Source organism: Chenopodium album, chromosome 13 (assembly GCF_948465745.1).
Source record: "Chenopodium album chromosome 13, dcCheAlbu1.1, whole genome shotgun sequence".
NCBI lineage: Eukaryota > Viridiplantae > Streptophyta > Magnoliopsida > Caryophyllales > Amaranthaceae > Chenopodium > Chenopodium album.
This window is the reverse complement of record NC_137846.1, coordinates 23367077-23388586: the sequence shown is the minus strand read 5'-3', so window position 1 is coordinate 23388586 and position 21510 is coordinate 23367077. Positions and strand designations below refer to the sequence as shown.

The window sequence follows — 21510 nt, the reverse complement described above, 5'->3', positions numbered from 1 at the left end:
TGTTGCAAAGGGAGTATAATAATCAGGCAACTCAAGGGGAAGAGGATGGGTGGGATCGACATAGGGGTAATTAGGGTCACCCCTATAGTCGCTCCCACCGGGCACACGGTAATTATAGTTACCATGCTCATTCGGGAAAGAATGCAACTCGGTGTTAGGTCCTTGCGGACCTTGCCAAAATGGGTATGTAGGCTCACCATCAACCCCCAAGACGGTACGCGGCCGAGTTGAGGTGAAAATTATGGATAATTAACCGCGGGGGTGATATCACCACAGTTGACACTTACATCATATAATTGTTGTTGTTGTAGGAACATACCTTATTGCATTTCCGTGATGGCTCTCATTTGATTATAGATGACCTCGAAGTCATGATCATACATACCCTCCATGCTTATTTGCAGGCCTTACAATTGCGCATGCAAGGCCTCCAAGTTGGGGTTGGAGTATTGATGTTGTTGTTGTTGTTGTCGACGTTGAGGATGTTGTTGTTGTTGTTGTTATTCATCATCACCACCAAGCTCATCCTCCATCTTATCACCACCCGAAAGCCGGTCATTCAAGGGGATAAATATTTCAAGCATCCCACACTTGAGCCCCACTGTGATCATGCACTTAAGTATGGGGGAGTCCCAAGGAAGGAAGCTAGAGCAAAAGAGTCGGTAACAAGTTTTTGGAACTTGTAAACCGTTCACAGGGTGAAAGTTACACCCCTTCACGATCCATGAGATCACTAACTTCATAGTGGTCCTGAACCATGACTGGATATTCGGGGATGAAGGTACAAATCCAACCTAAGTTAAAAGAGATTGAACCTGCCCTAAATAGGCCTCTACTTTATTCTTCTCATATTCATATGCACTTTCTGACTAACATACAATCATTATATCAACCCTGAACATGTTTAATCTATGTTGGTTGATATTAATGCACAAACAAATCTATTATTGGTGATCACTTGAATTAAAATCATATTACCCTTAATAAAATTATTAATTATCTTATTAAGCATGATTTCAAATACAAATTCCCTTTAAACCTGCAAGAGAGGGCGTGATCAAGCAATTACAATGATATTAAGCAAGATAATAATATTGATACAACAAATCATCATCATTACGATACTCTCATCAAAGCATAATATTAGTACGATCCTAGGCATGATACTAACATGATTAACAACAAATCCTAGCATGTTACTAAGCAATAAAGATCAAAGCTTTAGCCCTAAACGTGATACTAACATGATAGAAGAAATAGGAAGCAATCTAATCATGTTATAGAAAGAAATAAATAACATCCTAACATGAAACTAGGAATTAAAATTATCTAAGCATGATTCCTAAAGAAATATGACAATAAAACTACTTACTTTGTTGCCTCGTATCTCTTTCTTTCATGTCTAGGGCGAAGGCAACTTCGAGCTTTGCTAGGTGTGTCTAAATCTCGTGATAAAGGAATGTTGTATTTTGAAAATGTACGGCTTAGAAAGAGGGATAAATAATAAGCTTCTAGCTTTGAAAGAGAGAGAATAGAAAGATGATTGTTGATGATTGAAAACAGGGAATACAACCTTATTTATAAAGAAAAACGACCGTAAACGATCAGAAAAGATCGAATTCCAATCGAAGTAAAACTACTCTCATCGTAGCGCAACAGGGCTATCCCGACGTGATGACACTGTCGCGATGCGAGAGGCCTATCGCAGCGCGACGGTGCTGTCGCAACGCGACGGTGCTGCATGATAAATTTCACCGTACGGAGTCCTTTTTCCAATATAATTGGGTAATTAGAGTCCGTACTTTATCATTAAAAACCAGATTAAATTTCTCCAAAACACCTATTTTACTAAAATTCTTCATCTTGTCCAAAAATATAAAAATATAATTAATCCTAATCTCTTTAGAACTTAAAATAACCTTCTAGACTATTCTAGAAAATTAAAGTAATTCCTAATGACTATAGGAATGACAATTAATGGACCCTCCACTTGATCATTGGGTCGCCCATAAAACTCGTTTAGAATCCAATTTAGTATTTGGGACATAACATCCTCATTATTCATCGGAATTGGGCTAATAATATATCATTGGAAAGCTCTTTTCGAGCCCCATCCAACTACACCATTATTGGACCCATATCATGGATCAAACTAAATTAGATTGGACATTTTTCATAAATAGAGTACGAAAAAGAAAGATTTTCAAAAATAGAAAGAAGTATTTTTATTAAAAACAGAGGCATCACGAGACTCTTTCACAATTCACTTCGTTCGATAATCAAATGATGTGAACTGCACTCATCACTAAGTTTGGTTTTTTGTGAAGAAACAATTTGGTGTCTTGACGAGGGGAAAACTAGGTCATTGACTAATCCTCCCTAAGTCAAACAAAATTTATAATCACTTAACAAACCTAAATACAAGTATAGAGGTAAGTCAATGGTCAAACCCAAAGGAACGGTTATGTTCAAGTGCTTTTAATGTGCGCCTAGTCTAGGTCGAAGTCGAAGGTGAAGAGATAACGCTACCAACTAACAAAACAAACAACCAAACAAATAAAACACTAAGTAATGGGGATCAACAAGTAATCATGACAATTGCAACAACTTGGGAAGAACAAGCCAATCAAAGGTTGTGAAAACAAATGATAAGAGCTATCAATTGGAATCAAAGAGCTATCTCCTAATCGTTAAGCTAGTGGTCTCTACGAATAACAAACTAGGAGAATCACAATCCAAACCAATCGATAATTGCAATTCCTAAATCAATTGGTCGTGTCATTAGCAATTACAATGCAATCTAGCATAATTCTCAAGGCCTAATCGAATTACACACATGCAAACTTACATTAATCACTTTATTCTCAGCAATCAATCAATACAATTCCCAAATTAAGCACAATTAATCAATCATACAAGTTTCACCCAATCTCTAGCCAAACAACTACTCAATAATCATCATCTAACCACAAACAACTAAGAAATCAAGAATCAACAAAATATCACTAACCAAGACCAAACATCCAAATCAAATCAAACAAACATGAATCTGAACAAAACAATAAGATGAGATAGAGTTAGAAATGCTCATTGATAATAGAGAAGATTTTCAACACAATTGTCACCCTTGTATCATCAATCTCTCAAATCACCATTGAAATCTCTCACATTCTCTCTCTAAATCTACTCCTAAAGTAACCCTGAAACTAGAGAGAGAAACTCTCAACCAAGCTAAAATTATGATCAAAATAATATCTAAAACTTCTTACAAAAATCGGGTTAAATATGTATTTATAAGAGGTGCGAAAAACGAAATCGACCGAAGCCGAAAACAAGGAGGAGCGCCCGCGCGGGAGAGGTGCGCGCCCGAGCATGGGGCCTGCGCACCCTTGCGACTGGGCAACGCCCCGCGCTTGTGGGTTGCGCGCCCGCGCTCTTCTAGGTTTCTTCGGTTTCTTCGATTTCTTCGCTGCTTCATACGTTCGCAAATGGGTCTTCGTGCGCTCCACTTGATACATGTTGCGGGTGGCAGTTTCCAAGGGCCTCCACGGTGGGTTCAACACCATCTTTCATAAGAGCACGGCTTGAGAGCGCAAGAGATAGAATTTGGAGCATCCACTTCCTTGCATCTTGAACTTTTCCAATGCTTTGAGCTTACTCTAACAGCATCTTCCAACTTAGAAAACCACCAATATCAAGACTCGAACCTCGTACGATACCTGAAACCACGAAAAGAGGAGAAATAAAGGAGAAATACAAGAAAAACCATGAAAGACACAAAATAAGAGAGAAAAGGAAAACAAAGAGGAAAACGCATAAAACTAAGCATTTATTAAGAAAACAAGCTATGAAAAGAAGGTAAAAACAACCTAAATACTCATCAAATGAGTGCCATAAATGGCACTCATCATATCTTCAGAAGGTAACACCGGTGCTCATGCCTAAGCAACCAATCAAACACCTCATCATCATCATTCTTCGCAATGAAGTTCACTTGCTTTAGTTGAGAGATGTCGAGGTAGAGCTCTTTCGCATCCCCTACTGGAGTACATGAAGCTAGGTTACGATCATACCCAAGCTTATAAGCCAACCGAGTGATCATGCTTTCACAAGTTATCTCCATGGTCCTCCTTCCACCTACCATGGACTCACAACTCCTCATAAAAATGTGCCCCATATTCAATCTCCCTCGCGACTCCTCTCTAGTGGCTAACCAAAGCACAACCAACTCTAGCTTCGACATCTTTCCCAAATCTTGATTTGGGAAAATCGAGTATCCCAAAAGCCGATGTAGAACCCGAAGACAAGGTTGATAAATGTCACTAGCTAAGGAGTATCGGGCGGCAAATCTTTCCTTGCCCTAGATAGCATTCCACCAAGCATATTCTGCAAACCTATTAAAATGCTCATGCTCTGAGAAAAGGAGGTCGGCGGTCGGGTTAAAGTTTAGAGCCGCATTAAATTCTACAAGGGATAGAATTTGAGGCTCGTTGAAAAGTTGGAAGGAAATTTCAAATTCGACATCACCCACCGAAGTAGTAGAGACGCTACAAGGAACTTTCTTGTAGGCTTAAGATAAGTCCGATAGGAAGTATTCACAAAGACACCAATAGGAAGTATTCACAAAGATACCCAATTTGATCATATCTTGCCGGTGATAGTGGCGAGAGGGTCTTGAGGTTCTTTTCTTGAGATCATTGTAGGTTTATGGAGTGGATTTTTGAATTTTAGAGTGGGCAATGGTAGAGGCTCATCGGACTCTTGTGTTTGGGGTGTAGTTCTAGGTTCCTTGATTATCACTTGGATTTCCTTTCCTTTCTTGCTCTTTGAGGACAAAGATTTCAAGATTTTTGACATGATGATTCCACAAAGATGAAAACTAATGAACTAATATATCAACCACAAACACTAGATTCACCACAATACCACCACTACTCCAATAAAACTACCACAACCAACACCACAATGCTACTACCATAACTAAGAGACAATTTCCAACTTCACCAAATAGCCACCAAAATTTTACAACAAAGCTAAACAATCAACAACAACAAATGTTAAGCAAAAATAATTAGCTAACAACAATCAAATGCATCAACATTATCATATTAATCTTCAAAGTAACAGAAAACAATACTACTACTATTCACAATCATTAAATAATCAAATTCTCAATCAAAAATGATGAAACAATCTAAAATAGGAGTAGAGAAGATGATTGCACCATACAAGGAGCAAGATTAACTAAGTTTTCAGCACAAATTCTCCCCATTTCAAAAATCCCCAAATTTGAATCCAATGGTGGATTAAGCTTGGAGAAGAAGAAATGGTGGAAAGTAGTATGTAGATTGGTTAAATTGATGAAAAATAAGTAAGAATTTGATGATTTTGTGTGAGGAATTAGTGATTTAGAGTGATAAATGGATGATGTGAGGGTTAGGGTTTATGTTTATCTTGAGAGGGGATGAGTGTCGTGTGGTAGGATAGAAAGAAAAGAGGGAAAAAGAAAAGAAAGAAGAAGAAATAGGCACGACAGCAACTCGTGCGCGCCCGCGCATCGAGCCTGCGTACCTGCGCAAAATGGCCTCTCCTTTGGTGAGCTCGATGGTGGGCTCGAGCTTCAAGATAATCCCGAGATTATTATACCCACTAAACATATCAGATTCAAAACCACTTGACAGTCGGTTTAACATCCCAAATTCATGAGAGCACCATAATGAGCTCACCAAAATCAAACTTCCTTCACATTATAAGCACCTCTTTTTCCATCTTAGACCAATGATCTAACACTCACCTTTGCGATTACCTTACCCATATGGCTCAAAGTTCAATGAATATCGAGCACCCTCTCATCATAAAACACATAACACCGCCAAATAATGCTCATGCTCGCTCAAAAGAGTCCAATTCTCATGAAAACACCCTACAAATACGAACACTAAACAAGTGAAAGAAAGGAAAGAAAATAAAAGAAAAATAAGAAAGATAAAATGAAGGTATTTCAATAAAGAGAAAAATAAGAAAGATAAAATGAAGGTATTTCAATAAACAAGTTTAGTGGACGGTTTCGCACCATCAACACATAGAGATCCGTCTTAAACATCCTTCGATAAGAGCTCAAACCATGAAGGCATTTCAATCATTTCCTCATCTTCAAGCTATGATGATTCCTTGATATCTTGACTACCAAACTTGCTTTCAACATTGTTAGAAATATCAAACATCGTTAGAGGAAGACACAACCATGAAAACATTATCATTCAAGTAAGGGGAATTGACACTCATAATACCCTTCACATAGGAAAAAGATTCATGCATTGACTTAAGCTTAAAGCTCGACTTATCATCACCAACATGCAAAGTTGTAAGACCACCCCTCACATCAATAAAAGCACTCGAAGTAGCTAAGAATGGTCTCCCTAAGATAACAGGTATCTTCCGTTATTTCAAGCACAATGAAATCAACGGGGATAGTAAACTCTCCTATCTTGAGGGGAACATCCTCAATCCTCCCCTTGGGAAACTTAATAGAGCGGTCGGCTAATTGAAGTGTCATATTGGTTGAAAGGAGCGCTATCGGCTTAAGTTTCTTGAAAACGGAGTAGGGCATAATGCTAACACTAGCCCCAAGGTCACAAAAAGCATTTTGAAAAAGATTGCCGTTGATTTTGCAAGGGATGGAGAAATTTCCGGGATCTTTCATCTTCGGGGTAAGTCATTGTGAATTAAAGCGCTACAACACTTACCAACATCCACCGATTCTACTTCATTACACACTCTTTTGCAGCTCAATATCTCCTTAAGAAAATTAAAATAATTTGGAATTTGAGTCAAAGCATCAGTAAAAGGGATAGAAAGATGAATCTCCCAAATTGAATATCAACTTTGTTCCTCAAGAACTTTTGAGGGTAGGGAAGCTTGATTTTGATCACATCCTAATGCACATTTTCTTCAATCTTCGCCTTCTCCTTGGTATCTTTACTCTCTCTCCCTGGCATATCATGCTTATCCTCCTCGCACGAATCACTCACCTTCTCACCCTCCTTACTCTTCCTAGAAACACTTTCTTCAAGGACCTTACCACTCCTAGTTGTGATAGAATAGACCGGTTTCTTAGGATCAATCCCTTGAGAGGGTAGAGAAGAAGGATTATCATTCTCCTTCAAGGTGTTTGCTAATTGAGTGATTTGGGTCTCAAGCATCTTACTATGTAATCATCTCATTGAACTTTTTGTCGCTCACCGTCATGTATGTGTTCAAGATTTTTGTTTGATTTTCAATAATTTCCTCCAAGTTAGATCTAGAACATGAAGGTTGGGCATAGGAATTATCACCATTGCCTTGAGTTCTTGGAGCAAAACCGGGTGGAGGACCCCTTTTGTTGTGGTTTTGAAAATTGCCCCTATTTTGGTTACTCTAATTACCTCGGCCTTGATTTTTGCCAAAGTTTTGGTGGTGGTTACTATAACCTTTATTTTGGTTTTGGTTCCCATACCCTTGACCTTGACTTTGGCCACTATAACCTTGGTTGTTATAGTTGCCTCGGAAATTATTGTTTCCTTTGTTTCTATAACCCCTATTTTGGTTATAGTTGTCAAAGTTCCCTTGTTGGTGATAGTTCTTATTCCCATTGTTCCTTTGGCCATCAAATCTTGGCCCATTGTTATTGGAAACAAAATTCACATGTTCACTATCATTACTATCAACATCACCACAATTATCAACAAATGCATGAGGACAATTGGAAGCATCATGGTCATATGACCCACAAATATCACAAAACAGACAACCATTTGGTATATTGTTGGAAGTAGAAAGAGGAGTAGAATTAGAGGATGTACCTCTCTCCTTATTGTGGGAGGGAAGAATTGGTGCTTGTGATGAAGCACTCTCAAGCTTTGTTTTGATAGAGGTCATCTCCTTCCCTAGATTTGATATTTGTGAAGACAAGTTGTTGATGGCATTAAGGTGATGAATCGAATACACCATAGTATCGCTTTTGCTTGTTGATTCTCTTTCAACTTCTTGCCAATCCATATAATGCCTCACTACATCTTCAATTATATCCACAACTTCCTCTTCCGTCTTGTTCATGATGGGTTCTCCCGCTCCTACGTCAAAGGCAAGATTTCCCTTGAGGGCTTAGACCACCATAGAAAATTTAGATGATTTGATAGGTTGGTATCCCATGATGTGGGAACTCTCTTTGATACTCCTTATACCTTTCCCATGCCTCATATAAGCTCTCATTCGCCTTTTTCTTAAAGCTTTGGATGAGTATCCTTGATTCGGCCGTCTTCTTTTGTTGGTAGAAACGAGATAGAAACTCTTTTGTCACTTCATCCCATGTCCTTAGGGTGTTTAGTTTCACCACTTTGTCCAACCATTCCAAGGCACGCCTAATGAGAGAGAAGGGGAAAAGCTTAAGGCGGATGAATTCTTGAGAAACCCCATTCACCTTAATGGTATGGCAATATTTCTCAAATTCCTTAAGGTGATTTAGGGGACTCTCATGCTTGGCTCCACTAAATTGATGCCTCTCTATCATCGTAATCATCGCCGGTCTAATCTCGAAAACATTTGCCAGAGTTGTTGATGGAGCAATCCCGCTCTCAAACCTATATGCTCAAGGAGTTCCCAACTCCTTCAATGCCACTCTCGGATTTGCACTCATGCTTTCTCGATCTTCTTCTTGATGCTCTTCCTCACTTGGAGGGCTAGAGCTCAAAGAATGACTAGCAACTCTTAATTTCGTGATAGTCCTCTCAATTTCCAAATCAAATGGTACTAGGGACCGATGTAGCACGTACGTGCCCTATGCATACAATCTCAAGAGAAAATATTAGTAGCACGTACGGCAACCAATGTAGCCTAAAAGAGAAAAATCATTTTGTGTTTATCAAATATGATGAAATAGACTGAACAACTATAACAATCAACTATGTCATTCCCCGGCAACGCATTTTGATGGGCGATACAAGCATGTCGTTAATTGTTTAAACATCATCAACAAAATTTATATACTCAATCAACTACACCTAGACATAGCATAGGGTAAGTCGAGGTTGATCCATGAGGAATGGAGGGTTAAATTCTATATTCTTTCGTTAAGCTATTCCAAAGAGAATGAATATGATTTTGTGTAGGCTAAGGTTCAACAACTAATCAAGTATGAAAAATCAATATCACAAACAATAGGGATTTAGGATCCACATACACTCACAATAGAAATGCTAATTGGATGGGAGCTCGATCAATCAAACAATGCAAGGAAAAATAGCAATTGCAATCAAGAGGACTTGATAGGCTATTTCCTAGGCGCCAAACTAGGGGTCTCTATGAATGACTAACTAGAAACATCATATTAATTGAGACGAACACTACAAGAGGGGGGTGAATTGTATGTGAGTTCCTAGTGACTACTTTTACGGAATATAAAACAGAATGTAAAGGAACTTGCAATGCACACAGTGTTTTACGATGAAACCTTCTAGGCCCCAATTACTAGAAGTAAAACCTCGACCCTCTAAGGGATTTCCAAAACCAAACCAATCCACTATAATAGGGAAAACTCACAAGTTACAACCTATTATGGTAAGACCTTTTATGCACAAGTTCCAAACTGAACTTGCAACACAGTAGAACCCTATTCTACCCAACCTAAGTCCCTGACTTAGATTCACTCGTACCCCATGAGTACTTTCATTCAGATTCAACCTTGAGGCTTACAAAACTGTATGCAAAGATAAATCACACACACACACCCAATAACCCAACCAATATAAATAATTTGAGCCTATTATATGAAAGGTAAGCTACACACGAAATCTAAAACTAATATTACAAAGAATGAACTTGGAAAACTTACTCTATTAAGCACTCTTCGAATTCTTCACGCATAAACTCCCAGAAAATATGAAATGTGATTTCTACAATTTATACAAGACTTGCTCATATAGAAAGTAGGGTTTTCAAAAGATAATTATGTTATTTTACCAAATCACAAAATACAGTTTTATGTAAATCATTTTAGAAAAAAATCTTTTTAGAAAAACTTATCAAAGATAAATTGTGAAAAGAATAATGTCTTTTAGTAAATCCGGATTTTATGAAATAAAATATTTTTAATAAATCTTTTCACAAAACTTATCTTCTTTAAAACTATCCTAATTTAAGCTTGCCAAGCTTTTGTCACGTTTCTAATAGATCTCATGTGTAAACCTGCCAAACATATTTACAGCAAATCTAAAGAATAAAAATTTAACAAAACTAAAATTCTTCGTCAATTGTTGCATTCCAGGATACTCGGGCTTCACGTAGTCCAGGACTAAGTTCCTGCTGTCACTTGACTTCCAGTTCTCAACTGGAACTTCGCAGACCAAGTTCTTGTGAATCTTGCTATCTTTAACGCGGGCTAAGTTGAGCTTCTCAACTTGCTATCTTCATGTTCCTATTAGGGAACTCACAGTTAGTTCCTGGTTGGAAAACTTTCCTTGAAATCTCCTCGAGTCTTCAAAGTTAGGCTACTCTTCCACTTTCACAGTCTACTTCACCTGTTTTAATTACAACACTTAGAGAATTCTTATTAATTGAAGTTTGCTAGTTTATGTTCATCATCATCAAAACTCTTAAGCTTCAACACATCACAAATTAAGTTCAATTGATAAACGTAATCTCCAAATCAATGTGCCATGTCACTCAAGAGTTACAATGCAATCTAGCTTGAAAATCAAGGTTAGCTACTTCTTACAAAATCAAACACATGTACAATTTCTATCAACCAATTTAATCACAATATCAAATCAATAAAAATCCACCAATTAGCTATGATCTATCATTTATGCATGCTTCACCACATCCCTAGCAAAGAATCTACTCACTACACATGGTGAAAATAAAGAACAAAACAAAACAAATCATCAATATCATCATCATCATTGTAATCAAACTATCAACAATCAAATCAATCAGTAAACTTGGCAATTCAACAAATTATCAAAATTAAATGCAAAAGATTGGATTAAAGAGAAGAAGATTCTTACAAACTTGATCAAAATCAAAGGAAATGTGCTTGCATTCAAAGAAGAAGGAAATCAAATGTACCAATGATCCAATTCTCAAGTTTCTCTAATTAGAATCTAAAAACTAGAATTTCCAAGCATAAACTTCTCTCTCAAAAAATAAATTCTCCAAAAACACCCTCCAACTAAAAATAGAAGGAAAATCTATATATAGTAAAACTAAGGATAGATTAGTTGGACGTCCAAATCAAAAATGCGCGGCCGCGAGAAGAAGGGTACGGAATAGGGAACAGGAGCGACGCGCCCGGGCACAGGAGGTGCGCAACCGCGCCTCTAGAGCAGGGCACTTCCTCCGTGCAACCATCGATGCAATTCGTGCGCTCCACTTGATCGCCATTGGGTATGGCAGTCCCAAAACATGTCATTGGATGGTTTAACACCACTTCTTTATGCAAGTACAACAGCATGAGAGCGTAGGCTTGAAGTCTTGGAACTAGCATATCTTGTCTTCAAAGCCACAATGGGGCATCATCCTTGCGTCTTGAGCATCTTAAAGCCGAGGAAAAGCCATGGAGAGCCTTGGACACCACCTCTCTCCTGAGAACAAAGAAAATAAACAAATAAAAGAGAAAAGGCAATAAAAACTAAGAAAATACAAGAAAAAGGGAAAAGCAACTAAGAATGAACCAACTAAAGAATAAAAGACTAAAACTAGAGAAAAAGACATAAAGAAGGTATAAAACGACTAAAAATCATCCAAAATAAAGTCAAATGAGTGTCATAAATGACACTCATCAGTGTTGTCATATGCTCTTATTCCTTGTGTGGATGGAGACAAGTCCTCATCCTTTATTCCCAACACTCTTGCAGTTCGAAGTGGGCAAACATTAATTGTTGACCCATTGTCCACAAGGGTCATTAGCACATTTAATTTTTTGCAGATCACCGTGATGTTAAAGGAGTTATTGTGTTTGTCAGATTTCGAGGGTAAATCCTTATTAGAAAAAGGTAATTAAATTAATTGGACTAGGGAGATCACTTTTTAGAATGTTTGCTAAACCCTATGAGTAGTCTTGGAATCTATCCCTACTTTGGCTAGAGCATCCATTATTGTGACTCTATGCTCTCATAGGATGAAGCTAGAAGCTTCCACATATTCATCTCAACTTTAGTTTTGTTTTTGACAATATCATTATCTTCTATGAGGGGCGATGGAATTTGTTGAGTAGTAGGGATAAGTGCATTCATGACTCGGGGTTGCAACCTTCTGGATCTTGTAAGGACATCAATTGGAGAGTCTTCTTCGTCCCAAATCTTTAAGGTAGACATCCTCATCATCATTATCTCAAACTCCATTAATACGTATATCTTTTTCTAAGAAATCTCTCATTGTTGGAATAAGTCTTCCACTATCTACGAATCCTTGGACAAGATCTTTAAATTTGAAACAACTTTTTATCGGATGTCCCCAAGATTGATGGTACTTACAGTAATACATGTCTGTTCTTTCGAGGGATTCAAATGGTCTTGGCTCGAGAGGTTTGATTTTTCCCAACTCGAAGAGCATGTTGAACATTTTATCATAAGAGACACAATGGGTATATAGACTTTGTCATTCCTTCTTGGTGGTGTAACCACATTGAAGGTAAATGGTATTCTTTCAACAATGTTTGAGGAAGAGATACGTTTCTTTTTCAAGGGTCCGTCTCTTTTCGGCTTCTTCTACCTTCTTGCGAAAAGTTTCAAGTAACCCCTTTGTTTCATCTAATGTGTTCATCAGGACGCACACTTCTTCTCTATTGGCGGCCTGTTTACAATAGTTAAGGGCTTAGCTTTTTCCTAGAAGTTTCTCATGACATCAAAGAAAATTTCCTCCTCTTCTTCAATGGCATAAACCTCTTCTACTGGCTTAATGAGGAGTGATGGATCCATAGGATCATATTCGTCTGAAATTGCAAAAGAATCTGAAAGTGGAGCATTATTGATGCTTGGTTTCTTGCTAGTAGGAGGCAATGGTAGTTTGTTGTTGTCAATCAAGCCTTGAATGGCTTCTCCAACAACTCTCAGTATAGTGGCCCCTACCTTGGTGATATTTGCAGTGTGCATTTAGATTCCAACTAGCTGTCCTCATTTTAACTGGTGGATCTTGCATAGGTCCAATGGGAGTAGTGAGTCCTTTGGCATAAAGACGGTCAAAAGCAGTATCATACTTCATTCCAATAGGAGTAAAGTTTCTCCTATATTGCTTCTTTTGCCCTTGATTGTTCATGGCGAGGACTTCATTTAAATTAAAGGCAACGTTATTGGAATTGGTGGCCTTGGAAGAAGAAGGATTGTCGTTCTTCTTTCCTTTCCAGCCATTGTCGTTATTGTTAACAGCTTTCGGTTTTGCAAGATCATCTTCATATCAATGCCTATGTTGTAGACGGCTTTGAAAGTATTCAAATTATTTTGATATTTTAAGTGCTTTGAATACTTTTCTTGAAGGTTCTTGATGAAAATCCTTATAGATTCCCTTTTAGTAGGGACTTCAATCATTCTAGCGGAAGTTTCCTTCCACTTATTGTAGAAAGCAGTAAATCCCTCATTTTCTTTTTGTTTTAACATTTCAAGCTCTCTATAATCAGTTTCAACTTGAATGTTACATTTGTATCTATCAATAAAGGTATTCGTAATAGACTCCCAAACAATGATCTTTTCTTTGTCTAAAGAGAAAAACCATTGTTGACATATTGTTTCAAGAGAAAGTGGGAAAAGTGAAGGAAAAACTCTCCTGTCAATTCCTTTAATGTCCATGATTATTTTGAAAGCCCTTAAGTGAAAATGAGGATTGTCCGTTGGTTTGAACGTAGGGATGTCATTGGCGTTGAACTTTTGCGAAAAAAGTTCCTTGTCCACTGAGACCCCTTGGGATCTAATCCCGTGAAACTTATAGTCATTAGACATTTGACTCAAGATTTCTTCTATGTGATTGATGGTGTCAACAGGCACTTGCTTGCTGGATCATTGACTTGAGTAGAAAGCCCCTTGAACATCTCGATAAGTCCATTCAAAGTTTCTTGAAGCTTCTCAAATTCTTCTTGAGTGTACATTATTCTGAACTTTCTTCTTCGACGAACTGATCTATAAAAAAGTAGTACTTGAACAAAGGTGTTGTCCTTTATTAGACGCCCTTATCTCCTTGACCAAGAGTTGTAATATTAAACCATTGACTCTTTTAATGACTTGACTGAATGGATTTTCGATTTTTATTCGTTAAAAAAATGGGTGCATATTTTAGGAATGAAGTATGGGGATCAAATCAAGGCTTAAGAAACATGGTTTATGTTGGAAGGATAATATCTGACTTAACCCCCTACAAAAATGACGGAAAATACGCACATAAGACTTCTAGACATGGTCATTATGGTGACATATATATAAAGTGTGTGCATTAACTAGTTAGTGAAAGTGATATGCTTAAGACTCGTGTGATGACCATGGACTATGTCATTAGACTCAAACAAAGACCAAATTAGGACCTTGGTTATAAATTAAAATTAATTAATCATGTGAATTAGACTCGACACGAAGACTTGGGAAGAAGAATCGAACCATTGCACAGCGATGGAACCATCGCGTCGCGTCAGTCCCATCGCGGAGCGATATTTCTATCGCGTGTCGATGAAAGCTGGTGTTTCGCGTCACAAGTCAAACTTCTGCACCGAGACTGGAATGTTAGTTTTAACTTGTTTTTGATATTTCTTTCAAAAAGGTAAGCCTATATTCTTGCCAAGTCACGTATAATTTAAACTTTATTAATCCGAAATAAATAATTCATTAATTAAGCAAAGTCCTTTAGTCATTGGTTAGTTTGTTTAGACTTTATTTAGAAACACAAGGAAACACAAACGGTTAGTTTAATCACATATAATTATGCACAAGCAAGAGATGCACAAGTGGTCAAGTAGTCACAACATGATGCAATGAGTTTGCAACATAACCATGGCTCTAGTTCTCTAAAGCTCAAGGATTATGGTAGTCAAAGTGATAGGAATGGTGTCCTTCGAACAAGTGTATTATTCCAATAGAGGGTTCGGAATTATTAGAAAGCTAATTATTCAGTAGGTCAAGTAATCGGAATGCCTAGTTGGAGGCCGCTTCCGATCAGTAATATTAATCTATAATTAATATTACAACTTAATCTTGATTGAACACTTCGGGTCACACCCAAGCAACTAACGATCTGATACGACGAATTAATCCGGGAGGAATTAATGAGTCGCTCGAGTATTATGAATTTAGACGTCGTAAATCGAGCTAGGAGCATCGACACCGAGCGTCGCAAGTCGAGTCAAACTAATGAAAGACGAGACGGTAAAATCTATAATTAATCAACAATTACCAAAATACCCCTAGCATTGGAATACCCCGAGCAAATCGAGTGTCAGGGGCGATGGTGCTAGCATGCACATCGCACTAAGGCTAGAGTTTTGGGTGCGCATGGCTAGTAAGCTGCTGGCGCAATGCTAGCAGCAACAACAACACGCAAGCAACAGCAGCAGCCCGCATTGCGTGTGTGGCTTGTTGCGCGCATGTGCGGGCTAGTGCGAGCCCAGCATGCTGCTGCTGGCGCGCCAAGCAAGCAACGCCCAGCAGCAGCCTGTTGGCAAGAAAGGCACGCTTGCTAGGCCGCGCTTGCTAGCAACCAACCAAGTAGACCAGCCAAGGGCCTAGGTGCCAGCTAGGCTACCTTGGCACCCAAGGCTAGTCGCGCCACGTGGCGTAGCTCAGTTGGTCCGTGTGGCTTGAAAAGGGCGGCTAAGGGGAAGCTTGGGGATGAAGGAAATGGTCCCCTCCCCTTGTGGTCCTCACCTACCCTCTCCTTCTATGATTGCCACTTGTTGATTAATTATTTTCTTGGGATTCCTTTTATTTTTTTTAAATAAAATAAAAAAATTGATTTTATCAACTCTCCCACATTGATGGGAGAGTGGAATCCTCATATGACATTCTCTATAAATACCCACCTTGGGAATTGGAGAAAATCACTTGAGTAGGAACTCAAAAAAGGCATCTCCACTTGAGAGAAAACCTTTAAGTTCACATAATACTCGAGTAGTTGTTTTGGTTTGACTCGGCTAAACTTCAAGTAAGAGACCGATCGGGTCGGGTTGCGGGTGGATACCGTAGGAGGTCTTTGCACTTGCAATACCCGGCTTTTCAAGCTAAGTAAGAGCTCTGAGGTGTGAGCGAAGCACGCATCAAGGGTAAGATAGTCTTTTCTCTCTATCTTGTTATTTATGTCTTTTAGTTATATTAATTGTGAGCGGGTCTTAGGTCGGGTTTTGTTCCGCAAAAAGTCAAACTTTCTTTAATCCAACAGCAGTATTGGAGCCTTGCTCATTTATTTTTGTAACTAAAATTTTCAAGATGTTTAAAATGGATTTAATTTCTTGTTGTTGTTGCTAATTAGATTAGTAGCTCGATTTTATTAATTTTAATCTCGTTTTATTTAGAATTTTGGCTCTAGAACCCAGATTTTCGCTCAAGACTAGTGAATTTTAGGTGGAATCGATATTCTGGAAACATTCTGATCTTTAAGGGTTGCGAAAAAGCCAAATTCTGCCCAGAAATGCCTGTTTCGAGGGATTTTTCGTTTTGACGAAAAAATTTAAATCTTGTAAACCTTGAATCTTAATGGCATATTAATTGTGATTATGCATTTTGTTCTTTCCTTTATGCTTCTGCAATTTTAGACCACTTTTGAGCATGATTACTTGGTAGTAATTGGTGCTTAATAGTTGGCTCAAATTTTCACATAATTGCAAATAAATTGCTTTTAGTGTGAAAAGTTTGTATTTTGAGGCTCTTAAGTACTAAAGATTCAATCTTTAATTATTTTAAGTGATTGGAACTTTGTGTTACTAAATTCCATGTATGTTTGTTGAACTTTTTTTATTTAATCATTTGTTAAGTTGATTGAAATCATAAAGTTTTAAACTTGTGATAGAATTTTCATTAATCTTCATATTGGAAGATGTAATTTTTCAAGGATTCACAAGTTAAAGTTGAAATCTTTATTTGAATATTTATGTTCATAATTCCAACTCCCTTTTAATTTTGTCAAATCTCATAATTAATTTATGTTGGTTAAATTAATAGTGAGAATCGCCTTTTCTTTTGTTGCATCAAGTTGAACAAAATTTCATTTAAGAATAGTTCTTGGAATTGATTTGGTTTTGTGCACTTGAATGAATTTATTAAGTTGGACATGTTATTTTTTTCATTTTTTGCTTATTAAATTGATTCTAAAATTAATTTAGAATTAATTACATAAGTCACGCAAAAATTCGGGAACTAACCCCGAGACACTTACACGCAAACCAAGGCACAAGACACGTCTCAACCTCGGCTAGCTGGGCTACATAGCAGCCCGCAAATGGCTGCCGAGTTGTGTGGTTGTGCATTGGTGCGAGCAGTGCACCATATGCGTGGGCTATGTGCGCAAGGCAGCAGCATGGTGCAGCAGCAGCCGCATGCTAAGCGAGCCATGCATGCTGCGTGTGCGGCATGTGTGTGTGAGCAAAGGGTGGTGCGTTGCTTGATGCGAATAGGCAAGGGCCTTTTGGGGAGCTACGGTTTGTAGCTTCCAGACAGCACGAGCCCAGCAATAAGGGTTGTGCGGGCAGTAGCCATGCATCTTGCCGAGGCTCGGTGCCTAGCAACACAAGCCTCGTGGCTTGGTGCTAGGCTTTTGAGCTTAATGGGGCTATGTGTTTTGCAAACTTTTTGCCGATTTAATTATTTTAATTATGTTTATTTATTTTAATTAAAATTTTGAGGCTAGGCCTCAGTTTTGAGCCGCACTTGAAAAATTTTATTTTGGCAAAATTTTGGGTTTACCGCCTTAATTTGGATTAATTAAGTTGGATGCGGAATTTAGTGGGAGCTTCATATTTTTTTTTAATTGCGCTTAATCACATAATCGGTTAAACAACTTTGACTAGTTTTAATTAGGTGCGTTAATCTATTAACCACCTAAGTTGGTTACTAGTTTACGCGTGTTTATGCATTGTTACTTGTTTTTCATTGTAAAATGCATGGGCCATTCACATATAGTGAATGGATGAATGGAATGTATATTCTCTGAAAAATTGTAAAAAATAACACAAACTTTAAGCGGTCCGCCAAAAACAAGTCAATCTTTTAATTATTTATGAATAATACAACTTTTGAGGGGTATCTGCTTTAAACAAGTTAAAACCGGTTAATTATCTGATGAAAATGTTATATGGAACACGTGGCATTGTATTATTTTATTTAAACTGTTAAATAGGTTTATAAGATAAATAAAAAAAAATTAACAGGCGAAATAAGTTGTAGGTAAAATAACTTGTTTAAAGCGAATAACCCACAAAGATTGTATTATTTAAAAATAATTAAAAGATTGATTTGTTTTTAGCGGACCACTCAAAGTTCGCATTATTTTTGACAATTTTTCCTATTCTCTCACAGGTTTTATAAAATGGCAACTAGTGGGGCCCGATTAGGATAGAAAATACAGACTGTATTCCGTCATGTATTTTTGTAAATCTAAATACAATCTGCGAACCGTTACGTATTTTTGTACCTTAATTTTTAGATTAGTCCTAATCGTAGATACTAGTAGTTGCATAATTTTTGTTAAGTCTTGAAGAAGAAAGGTTCTTGGAAGACGAAGCCATGAAGTTGCAAGAGAAGACCCTTGAAGACCTGAAGACTCAAGGGGTCATGCTAGTTGCCAAAATGCATCATTTACTTATGTTTTCGATATATATTTATGCTTTTATATATGAATGATATGTTAGGTGCATGTTTAAAATTTCGAATATTGTGATGATTAATTAAGTTCAATTAAATCAACCAACGTAGAAATCCTAGGTCCCTAAAATATTGAGTAAAACTTATCATTCCAAAACAACACTTACCGACCTAATGATAGTAGTGATGGGCTACGCCAAAGCGAGGCATCACTATTAATCCTAGGAAATGTAAGGCATACTGGGTATGCATGTTGGTTTTGGTTATACTCAACGATATGAGTGATGGAGTCCTAACATGTCGTGGCAAAGGAGATAAATTGTTAAGACATCATTAGATGCGACGATTTATCTAACCAAGAGTGGCTTGGAGCCATAGCAAAAAGTTGCTTACCTTAGAGTAATAAGTGTTAAGACAAGCCAAAGAATGCTTAATCACTCATTGATTCTTTGGATCTTGGAATCGTCTTATTCTCGCCAAATGGGGACAAATTTAATGCGTGGATAAGACGTTTAATAAGATTGAAAGTTTTCATGAATGCTTTTAAATTTCAAACTTATTATGTTATTTTCTTGATAAATGGTTATACTTTGCATTTATATTTGTAGAATCCTAAATCAAATTATATTGTTTTCAATGATTGGTAAAGGAAATCTTGGAGAATAGTTCTCAAAGAAAGGAAATGCATTTCTAAAATACAATTCTCATAAATGAATTTTATAAACTAAGTTCGTAAGGACGGTTGGACATCATGTATTCAAAATACTAGGTTGTTTTGATAAACATGAAGTATTGAGTTGCAAACTTAAATTGTCAATGCTTGACAACCAACATATCTTTTCGCTTTATACACTAGTGAGTACAACTCATTGATGTATTAATTCAAGTATGAATTTAAGGAAAAGATGGAACTTTGTTATACGGCGCACTAGATGCTTAATTATGCCTAACAAAGTATAAAAGTCAAAACACTTAAAGAAACGGTTCTTAAAGGTTGTGAGATGATGTATAAATAATAAATATAGGAAACAAGGAACAAAGAAAAGGAATAAAATTCCATTTCTACTAAGAGTTCATGTTATTATAGTTAACTTAGCAAGTATTATCTTCACAAGTATCGGACACTGCTTGAGTTAAGCTAAGTTAATGACTTACAAGCTTAGAATGAAGCTAGAAGAGCTACATCAGTTGTAAGGTCTTATGCTTTGTTTAAAGACCTTTTAAACTAAGGCTGGAACAAATAAATGGTTATTATGTTCCATAATCAGCAAACAATCCGTTAACACACGGAAAGACTCACATTCAAAGTAAAGAGCAATAGTTGTGAATTTATTTGAATGGCAAGGTTGTCTAAACCATGAGTCAAGAATGCTTGATTATAAATAAACATTTCCCTAACATGAAAACTCACAAAGTTCAAATCATTGGCATGATTTGTGTTCCGAACATCTTTAGCAATGTCACATTAACAAGAACGTACTCAAGGCTATATAGGCTCTTGACAGTTGATCGATTCGGATTCGTTCTAAGACAAGCAAGTCTTACTTGTTAAAAACCGATAAAGTAAAAAGCTATTGTTGTTGGAATAGGCAATTGACTCCGAAAGCTAAAGAGGATTCAATTACTTCAACGTTTCACAAAGAATTTGAAAGAATATGGCTATATTCATCAAATGTTAACAAAGTTTCCTTAAGTAGCTCAAAAGGTCAGTGAAGTATAGAATCGACTTGGAAAGACATCAAACAACGTCTAGATTAGATCGAGTGATATTTGCTTGAGCCAAGTGTGACCATCTCAAAGCTATGAAATTGAAATTTTCATAAATAACTCTTCAAAGGACATAGTATGTCTTCACGGAGACCTCGATGCCATTTAAAAATGACTCGAAGGATGATGGATCATATCCCTTCCTATAAAACTCTTAAAGATTTGCACAAATGACTTACACTAAACAAAATGTCGAAGCTAAGAAAGGACACCATATTCAGTTATGGATAGAATTAACTTTTAAACGTCTTTTCAAGTATATGTCTAAGGCTCTTATCCTCAGTGGGAGCTCACTGGCTCAGTGAGAGCTAGGTGGCTCAGTGGGAGCTTAATGGCTCAATAAATGCTAACATAGCTCAAAAGAGATCTAAATGTTTGTTTCACAACAAACTTTTAACCAAAGACAATATACATGTCTCTTTGTAAGCATACAAGCGAGACTACGGGCATTACCTCCACAACCTAATTAAGAACATAATATTTGTTGCTCTACATGGTGTCTTTCTGGAAAGTAACACATTTCCAAAACAACAAGTGGGAGGAAAATGAACTCGATAACCATCGAGCTTAGCAACAAACTAGAACTGAGAATCTCGGAAGACTCAAAAGGGCTTCATGAGAATGATTGATCAAAATACTCAAAAGGACTTTACAAGTGCCTTAAAAGAGAATTCATTACTCACAAAACATCAGAAATGATGGAGTAATATCAACATAATCAAAGGGCTTTGAAAGCGCCTTGAAACTCAGTGTTTGATGCAATTACCCTGTATAGGTATAGAATTCACCAAAGGCTTGGATTGAATCCTATAAATTTTCTATTAAGTTAGATATAAACCTAAGACTTACAAGCATACTATTTACTATTAGATGGTTAGGGAATAGTGTCTTGTAAATTAGCTACAAAAAATCCAAATTTTGAATAAGGGTTAGAGGCCAT

The 21510-nt window shown here is 37.2% G+C and overlaps 1 pseudogene; it reads left to right on the top strand.

The window, feature by feature from the left end:
• Positions 1 to 8183: 8183 nt before the first annotated feature.
• On the top strand, positions 8184 to 8281 carry LOC145577213 (small nucleolar RNA R71; annotated as a pseudogene).
• Positions 8282 to 21510: the final 13229 nt, after the last annotated feature.